Consider the following 8,766-nt stretch of genomic DNA (forward strand, 5'->3'; position numbering starts at 1 on the left):
GAAAAGCCACACAGAACAGGAAACTGAAAGAGTTCCACGCTTGGGTTTTGCATCAATCCAGAGTTCTTGCCAGGCCAGGAGAGGCAAAGATAGGAACCAGAAGCAGAGCCGGAAGCCTAGACCTAAGAGTTCATGGTGTCAGAATTACGGGGCTGGTCCAGTCCCTGTCCTCCAGCCACAAGGTGAGTGGCAAGTCCTAATCCTTTCATTGTAAACTGTGAGTGTTGGACTCTGATTCCCTAAGGCTCCCCAGCCCAAAGATGAGTAAAAGTGGCATGCACCCCACGCATGCATAAATGTGTACACACACACACACACACACACACACACACAGTGCTTCTGAAAGTGCCAGTGAGGGGCAGCCAAGAGGCAAATTAGGAGCAGGGTGGCAGCTGCAGCTGACTTTTGAAGCCCAGAGTCAGGGCTCCCGTTGCTCCATTTCTTCTCTTCATAGGGCTTTGGGGAAGCACAGATCACTCACAAAAGAGGAAGGCATGAAAATATAAACAAGAGGCCTCTTGCTGAGCAAAATGACACAGACGTCCCTAGGACACTATCACTGTTTCACACCTGGGTGCTTTTTTCATTAGATATATTCACCCTTCTCCTTTGGCTGTCTTTCTTTCATTTACAGAAAGGTTGAAAAATTCACATGCAACAATCCATACAACCCCCGGAACAGAGTTCTCTGTTTAGCTGGGCAAATCCTCCTCTTAGCCTCCCTTGAAAGTATTTGGGGGAAGGGACATCACCTCACGTCTGCTCTGAGCCTGTTCCACACTGCAGTTGCTTCTCTCGTTCTTACTGGGGCTGCTGGTGACCTTGTTGCTGGTCACTGCCTGGAGCCCCTGGATGGCTGTGCTACTTGGCACATGGATGCTGCCTCTGCATTGTTGTCAGCAGAGAGGTGAATGTGGGGCCATGCCCTTTGTATTTCCCCCAACACTGTCACACAGACTGTAAAGACACCTCAAACTCTGGATGGGTTGGGGAAATGGAGAAGGTTGACATTACAGCAAGAAATCTACTTGGAGCTGAACACGGGGTCCAAGTCCCATGATCTGTAACTCTTAATGCCAGAAATCTCTGAAAACTGATTTTAAATGTTTGTACTCACCCATAAAGGCTCTGCTCTGTGATATCCCTCTTTGGTTATGTTTGCTGGAACTGTTTCTGGCTTCAAGAAAGAGCGTGCTCTCAGTGTCAGAGTTAACATCAGTGCTAGGAGCTCACATGGGTGGCAATGACTATAGCCCAACTTGGCTATACACCTGTGAATGAAGCAGTAACATGGTAACAACAAAATAGTTTGCTAGAAACAATGACCCTGATAACATGCTGCCAAGAGAAGTAAAAGAGCAAGAGCCTTTCTCTAGGTGCCTGAGGATTAAGGGCCTTTTTGCTGTAGTATTTTAACTTAAAGCAAAATTTGTTTTCCCCACTAGATAGCCTTCTGCTGGCGGAGGTAAAGGTATTTATTTAAACCAGCTGTCTCTTACAATCACGGTGAATCTTTCTTGGCAACAAAAGTTCACACCGGAGATTAGTCAAAGATAAGGCTAAAGAATTCATTTAGGGCATAAAGTTTTGTGCCTTGAATGGCAAGTTTAGGAATATAAACTTTGTAATAATGAAGAGGTTTTAAAGGTTTTTAAGCAAAGTGTACAAATACAGTCAATTCTCACTATTTTCAGTAGTTATGTTTTATAAAACTGTGGTAACACTGAATTAGTGAAGACTGACCCGTTCCTCCTGGGGAAATACAGGGTTAATGAAAATTAATTTCAAAAGTTAATGTGAAAAAATCCGAATGCTTAATATGATTATATAAATGTGGTAGGATAATGGATGTTTTTTCTATTTTCAAATAGAAAATGTATATTAAAGGTGAACTTGATAATAAAAAATATGATTTGGTTAAAAAAATGAAAGAAAAATGTTCGTCTATTATAAATGGAAGTTGGTAGCTGTAAGGAGAAAAAAAACCAAGAGTTAGTAAATGTGGTTTGCCCCTCAGCTTTAAAATGCTCTTAGTACTTTACTTTTACATGCTGTCACCTTGTCTCTGCATTCTTAGAGCAGGAACATGGATGGCTGGGTAGGTTTCCACATCTTGTTGTGAAAAACAAAGGGAACAACATGGAAATTGACTTTCCATCGACTACCGCATCTTAAAAGAAAGCAACTACATTTTGCTCAATTTTTTTCCCTGTCTGTATTAATTCTAGATATCTTTTTCATTGAACTTGATGGCAAAAATTATTCTACGGTTTTACTTTTTAAAAACTCGATTACTTGCAGTATAATCAATAAAAAGGGCTCCTTTGCTGAGAATACCCACATGGCTGAAAAAAGAAAAAAAATATTGTACAGTAACAACAAATGGATTTCAATAGTTTCAGCTTAGATTACTAAAAAGTCCCTTGAAGAGAACTCTAGGGATTTTTTTTTTTTTTATCTTTTAAGAGGAAAATGAACGAATGAATGAATGAGCAAGTGAGTGAGGGGAGCTTGCCAATCCTGCTTTCTTCAAAGGAATTGCTTGCCATGTGGAAAGTAAAGATGACAGACAACAGTCGCTCCAGCTGTAGCAAGATAAAAAATGAATATTACTGATTGATTTCAAATTAGCCAGCTCTTTTTCTTTTGCCTGCAGCTGATGCTGAGGGGATCCTGAGTCTCAAGAGATTCCTGGAGTTTAGGTAGCTGTAATTCATCCCATCACCATTAAAAAGAAAAGTCCTTGTTCTGTTCACTTTCATAAGACTTCATGTTTTTAGCATTTTAATTGTGTTTGTTCACTCCGGTGATGAAACAGATTTTTTTCCCCAGACTGCTTTCCATCTGGTTGTTTTGTAATCATAAACTATGTTAGAAGTAATTTTTTTTAAAGCCAAAACTCCCATTTTCTATTCTATTTTATGTAGGCCAGCACTTGAATGAAATAATTTTCGGACTTTCTTCGTGCACATTTATTATTTAGGGTGTGTATGTGTGTGTTTAAACATATGCATATATCGTATATAGCTGTCTGCATATACTGGTATACACACATATATAAACACACATACATTGATGTGTATATGGATATATAATACTGATGTATGCAGATATATACATACACACACCTCTAGTTTTTTTCTTTTATTTGCCCTTTAAAGATTTTCTGTTACGTTCTTTTAGGCTGTGATAGTTTTAGGACTCAGCCTGTGACCTCAGGTGTGTGGCAGGAGGCTGACATCACCAGCCCGGGGAGACAGGGTTTGTTTTGACTACTGTATCAGGAAGGAAAGAGCTGCGTAGATGTGTCCTGGAGAACTCAAGAAGCATGTCTGACGCACTGAGATCGCCTGGGTCAATGGTTAGTTGCTCCCACGGAAGCCAGGCAAGGCAGCGTCCTCCACACCGTCACTGTCCCTTGAGCCAAAGCAGAGAGGACCTCGGGATGGCCCCCCTGCTGGGTCTGCCCTCAGTTAGGATGAACTCACATCAGAGTGGTTCTTTAAAATCAGTCCTGTCTTCGATGCAGTGGGGCTGTGAGGGGGAGCTGGCAGAGGAGCTGGGGTGGAAGATCAGCATGCAGCCTTCTCTCTGTTCTTCCTAAATCTGCCCACTCAGCCTGAAAGCTCTGCTTTCGGGAAGGATCCTAGGGGCTGGGGACAGTCCTGTGTCTGTCCGTGAGCAGCCCAGGTCAGGGCTCCACACTGCCAGCTGGGGAACCCATAAAGATGCCTCTCCTGCTCTCAGTGGCGGCCAGCTGCTGCCTGGTCCCCGCAGCCACACACTGGGGCCCTGCAGAGCCCCAAGCACTGCTGCTGCCTGGCAAATTTTGCACCTTAGTACTCCTAGATAAGGGCCTGATTAGGTGGACAGCTGTGGCAGCAGGACTCTGAACAGGCTAGGAAGGCCAATCTGGGTCCTGTTTGTACCTATATGTAGTCACATATAAGTACATTTTGGGTCGTGGGGGAAGACCAGGGTGAGAGTGCAAAAAGGGTGCAGGAGGAGGAAAGAATAGGCATCTCTTGTTCCCTCTTATATAACACTCTCCGTGAGACATATATGCTACCCTATGCCGCTTTTGAATTTGGACGCTATTTTAGTGGTCACTAAAAAAAAGGATAGTGAAAGAAAAGCTTGCTCCTAAATGCATACCCAAGCTGTCCTTAATTTACAAGACTCTCTGCAGTGACTACAGGAGTCTCCCCTCCTGCCTGCTTCAGAACTGGGCTCCATCACCTATCATCTCTTCAAATCTTCAACTTCCTTACATTTCCAGGCTCCTTTTCCCAGGTGGCTAGCCTACAAATACTTGCAAGAATGCATGCAAGGATCTATCAGGCAAAGGAAAACATTCATTTGAACTTGTGCTACCTCTATCAAGTGCCCCATGGCTCCTTCCTTTTTATACAACTTCTCAAAAGAATAGTTTACACCCACTATCTCTACTCCTTCACCTTAGGTTTGCTCTCAGGGCATTGCAATCTGTCTTCTGAGCTTATTGCTGTTGGAAGGCTCTCATTATTTACCAAAGCCAATCTAATTTTCAGTCCAATGGACTCTATCCTTTATCTATCTGGACCTTTTTGCTGCACTGACATCAGAGTGTAAATCTCATCTGGGCAGGGATTTTTGTTGTTTTGTTCTCTGCTGTATCCAGAGCATCTGGAACGGTGCCTGGTATGGAGTCTGTGCTCAATAAGTATTAGTTGAATGAATAAACTGATGAGTTCTTTCCCAGGACTCACTGAAGGGTCCACTCATGGGCTTCAGTGACTAGGCACCCTCCTGCCTCTCCTTTCTGACCATCCTTTTTGCTTCCTTCACAGACATCCTTTCTGTGAACATCCCTGTGTGTTGCTATTCCCCAGGGTTTCTTGCTGGTCTCCATCCCTTCTCATTCTACATACTCTCTCTGAGTAATTGCATCAACTTTATGTCTTAGTTACCCATGTAAGCTGAGGATTCCCAAATTATGTCTTCAGCCATGACATTTCTTTTGCATTTCAGGCTTAAATATCCAAACGTCCATTGGTCATCTTTCCTTTGCATTCTATAAAGTGCCTCAAAAATCAACATTTCTAACACCGAATCCTCAGTCTCATCTCCAGATCCGCTTCTCCTCTTGATCTCTAGTTTGGAAGCATCCTCGGCCACCTTATCACCAAAGCTAGTATAAGCGAGGACTTTAGTATGAGCCCCTGCTTGGAGTTAGACATGTCTTGTTTGTATTCGTCAGACTGGAAAGGTGGGTCTGCCTAGGAGAGCTGTTTACACAAGGGATTACAACTTCTCTTGGGAAAGGACTCATCCTAAGGGAGGGAGAGATGGACAAATCAGGCTGGCTTGAAATTGCCGAGTATGGGAGATCTGATGGTCATCTGCAACCTCACCACACCAGGAAAAAGAAGGGAATGCTGAGAAGGGTCCAGGGTAAACAACTGTGGTGCTGGGTTGGAGGCTGAAACTTTCCAGGAGAGGCTCAAAAAACTTTGTGCTTCCTCCTGAAGGATCTTTCTGGGTCTGCCTCTTAGCTTTGACTCTTCCTTTGGATGGTTGTTGACATTCTTGAGTCACCCGCTCCCTCTGGGGCTGGTGGAGTACAAGAAGCTAGATCCGTCCTTCTCTTCCCTCCACGTAAAGCAGGGCTGCCAACTCATAGTCCTGCACGGTTCATCAGCTTCAAATAACAGAGTAGCCTCTGCTACTGATAAAGTGGGCTCGCCCCGTCTGTGCTCTGTGTCTGCGGTTCCTGCTTGGAGCCTGCAGTGGAAGCCAATGAAAGATGGGATTCAAGGTTTCAGAGGTATCGATCCTGACGATGCAGAGGCACAGCTAAGGCACACCATGCTGTATCTCAGCTCTGGGCCTTTGTTCATGTGCCTTCTGCCCCACCTCTCTTTTTCTTCCCTCTCCCTGCGGACTCCACTTGTTCTAAACGATGCATTTCAGATGTTCTTCTGGGCATGCTTTCCTGACCCCTGCCTGTAACTCCAGTGTTGGATTTATCACATCCTCTTTTACTGATCTGTTAACATGTCTCTCTCCTTCATTGGACTGTGGGAGTGTCTTAATAGTAGCAACATTATCTTGTTCATCTTAGATTCCACTGCCTGCTCATAGCAGATAATCAGTTAATATTCAATGAATAAATGGATGGATGGATAAGTATGTGAATGATGGGTGCTTTTCTGAGGTTCCCCATAGTACCTGATACAATGTGTTTTACATATTTTTGGATCATAACTATTACCATCTGATTGACTGAAAACTAGGTTCCAAGATGTGCTCGTTAAACGAAGCTACAGAACCAAAATAAAAACCAGACTGCTCGTCTTGCTGCCAGTTCTTTTGTATGTTAGGAACATCCCCAGATTTGGATTAAGTCTGGGGCCAGTTTAGAGGTAGACCCAGACAAAGACAGAAGAGGCAGGTTGGTAGGGTGAGTAGCTGCCAGGGTTCCAGCAGAACAAACAGCTCATCAGCCAAGAACTCTCTCTCAGATGTCAATTTATGCATTTCTCAATTAATGATTAAATTCATTACTATCATTTAAAAAGATTGCTTAGTCTGGGTTTATTTTAAACTTTATAAAATGGGTATTATTATGGTTGAAATCTTCCAAGACTTCTTATTTTCACTGAAAACTGCATTGCTAAAATTCATTCATATAACTTCATATAACTATAATTTGTTATTCCATATCATGGCTATATTATAATTTATTTACCCATTTCTTGATTATGGACATTTGAGGGGTTTTTTTCCTCCAGTTTTTGCTATTAAATACTACATTGCTTAGACATGTGTGTGAATGTCTCTATGTGCACATGTACATAAGTTCATCTTGCATATGCCTAGAAAAAGAGTTGCTAGGTTGTAGGGAATATGATGGTCAACTTATAAGGCACTGCCAAACTGTTTTCAAAGATCGTTGTATAAATTTACTTTCCCATCAGCAATGATGAAGAATTGCTTGGTCCAGTATCTCCAACATTTAGTGTTTTCATCTCTTTGTTGTCTGTTTTGCATTTCCATGATCACAAATGAGGTTTGAGTCTTTTATGATTTGAGGCCAAATGAAATGCCTTTTCATGTGTTTTGCCCACTTTTCTTTTCCATTACTATCATTTTTATCTTGAATTTAATACTAGTGTACTTGAAGGTATATTGACTCGAGAGTAGGAAACCTGGGTCATGGTTAACGTCTGATGATTACTTGCCACATTTTCTTGAGCAGGTCATTTACTCTCTCCGAATCTCTTTGTTCACCTGAAAATTGGAAAAAATAATACCCATTCTGCATAGTTCACCATCTTGTGGTGAGAATCGAATTAGATTAGGTACGTCAAGAGCTTTGTAAACTATAAATTGTTATACAAATTTTGAGTATTATAATTGTATCTCATATCATTTATTAAATCCATGGAATTTAGAAGGAAATAGTGGAGTAAGAACATCGCTTGATAGAAACATTTGCAAATTCAATTATTTCTTATCTCAGGCTACCTGTCCAAATAGTTCTTTAACCTATATTAACCTTAGATGCCATTTTTGTTGAAGTTTTAAAATACTTTAGTTATAAACAAATCTCTTTGTACATAGAACCCAATCTTTCTTTTTGTCATGTTGGCAGTCTCAATTAAATGCCTGACATGTGTTTTAATTCTGTCTCTTTTAAAATAAATAAGACAGTGGTCCATAGTGAAGCTGAAGATGGTGTAGGAAATACTTTTGCTAACATACAAACTCATGTACTTGTGGGTACATGCATGCGAGTGTGTATGTGTGTGTGTGTAGAATGGTCATTACTTTATTGAGAACTTTTTGTTTCCTTCTAGTTTGACATCATCTTTTTCCATAATAAAATTTTAAGAATATTGTTTAAATGGTAACTTATAGTAGGCTGAATAGTGGCCCCTAATGATAGCACGTTCTAGTCCCTGGAACCTGTAAATGTAGCCTTAAACAGAAAAAGGATCTTTGCAGATATAATTAAATTAAGGAGTTTGACATGGGGAAATTATCCTGCATTATCCAGGAGGACCCCAAATGCAAACACAAGTGTCCTTGGAGAGACAGAGAGAGATTTGACGTGCAGAAGAGAAGATCATGTGGCCATGGTGGCAGAGACTGAAGTGATGTGGCCACAACCAAGGAGTGCTGGCAGCCACCAGAAGCTGGAAGCAGCAAGGAATGGAGTCTTCCCAGAACCTCCAGGGGAGTGGCTCTGCTGACACCTTGACTTTGGCCCAGTGAAACTTATTTTGGATTTCTGGCCTCTAGAACTGTGAGAGAATAAATCTCTGTTGTCGGAAGCCACCAAGTTTGTGGCCAGTTGTTTCAGTGGCATTAAGAAACACTAACCCTTCTTCATGTGTCTCAGGAGGAAGGGCACTTAGTTATAAGAACTAGTTATAGACCAGTGATTCCTAACTTCTTCTTCAAGATTGAATTAAAAATGTGTTACTTGAGCCATGTAAGGTGCCTGAATGGCACTAGATGCAGCAAGGAACATAAAAGGAATAAGAAATACTACCTTTCCCCCAGAGATGCTTTTCATCTAGTTGAAGAATCAAAACAAATAGATGCAAAACATTTAGCACACAATTCAAGACAGTGCCTAAATCAAGGGGTAAATAACTCCGGTGGTGTGAACAAAATGAGCAAAGTTAAGGGCCACGATGACCAAAATGGGTCATAGGCAGGGGGTCTGTCAGACTCCCGGGATGGAAAGGAAAGCTCATGATGGGAATAAGTTTAGCA

At 41.8% G+C, this 8,766-nt stretch overlaps 1 protein-coding gene across 1 annotated transcript in view; it reads left to right on the forward strand.

Moving 5' to 3' along the window:
* Positions 1 to 8,287, forward strand: part of MCM9 (minichromosome maintenance 9 homologous recombination repair factor) — a 131,347-nt gene extending 123,060 nt beyond the window's left edge. The window contains exon 16 of the transcript XR_008618358.1: positions 8,042 to 8,287. The gene's annotated coding sequence lies outside the window, so the exon portion shown is untranslated. The remainder of the gene's footprint in view (positions 1 to 8,041) is intronic.
* The last annotated feature ends 479 nt before the right edge of the window (positions 8,288 to 8,766 follow it).

This window comes from Physeter macrocephalus, chromosome 10 (assembly GCF_002837175.3).
Source record: "Physeter macrocephalus isolate SW-GA chromosome 10, ASM283717v5, whole genome shotgun sequence".
NCBI classification, from domain to species: domain Eukaryota; kingdom Metazoa; phylum Chordata; class Mammalia; order Artiodactyla; family Physeteridae; genus Physeter; species Physeter macrocephalus.